Here is an 890-nt window from a genome sequence, read left to right as displayed (position 1 = left end):
ACCCGGTTCCTTTGTCAAAATCATTAATGTTAAGGGGGTGTCTTAGTCTGACTATGGAAAGCTAGGGGATTTATATACAATTGGGGTAAATTAAGGGTTCTCTTTTATCAGAAACTCTTTAAGTTTACAATTTAATGGTTGCAAAAAGAGTACTCATTGCAAAGATATTCTATTCAGTTGTAGATACAAGGGGAGGAATACAAAGATTTGAGACACCCCCTATCAATTGACCAACAATCTATTGTCTGAATTCGAATCGCTCCCCAAGCAATTTATTCGTTCATTGAAAAAAAGTTTTTCCCCAGATTTCCAAATGCAACTTTAGAAATATACTTTTAAGTAATCAAATATCTTGTCAAAAATATACACAAAAAGTTTTTACAATTCTTCACTGTGGGTGTTCCCCTCAACACGCTCGTTACAAAGTAGATAAATCCTAACTTTATTTGTCAATTTTGGTGAATGCTATAGATCCTCGAAATTTCCCCTTTTTTAAATCACCTACTAATTCTCTATCGATACCCTTTTGTTGTGCCATTTTTCCAGAACCCTTCTGTGTCAAATTCTATTTAAAAAAAAAAGAATGTGAAACGTTTCCGAGGGGAAAGAAATTTTCTCCTCCTGCAACGAACGCGTTAAGGGTGCACCTTGTATGAGATTTCGTGGGGTGCTCGAGTACCAAGAGGGCGGGAACCACTTGTTCGGTTTCGAGTCAGTGTTCCTGGTCACGCACGTGCGCGTCGTTCGACCAGAGGAGGCGAGTACGCGTCCTTTCTGGTTGACGGTCCGCGGACTACTGACAGATCAGTGAGCAGAATGCCGAAGAACGAATGGTGATCCCATGTGCGCTATGAGTCACTGGCGAGAAAAAAGATCATGGCTGGCAGCGG

Source organism: Colletes gigas, unplaced genomic scaffold, assembly GCF_013123115.1.
Source record: "Colletes gigas isolate AHSC1104 unplaced genomic scaffold, ASM1312311v1 Colletes_gigas_Sc00020, whole genome shotgun sequence".
NCBI lineage: Eukaryota > Metazoa > Arthropoda > Insecta > Hymenoptera > Colletidae > Colletes > Colletes gigas.
Note: the sequence above shows the minus strand (reverse complement) of the source record.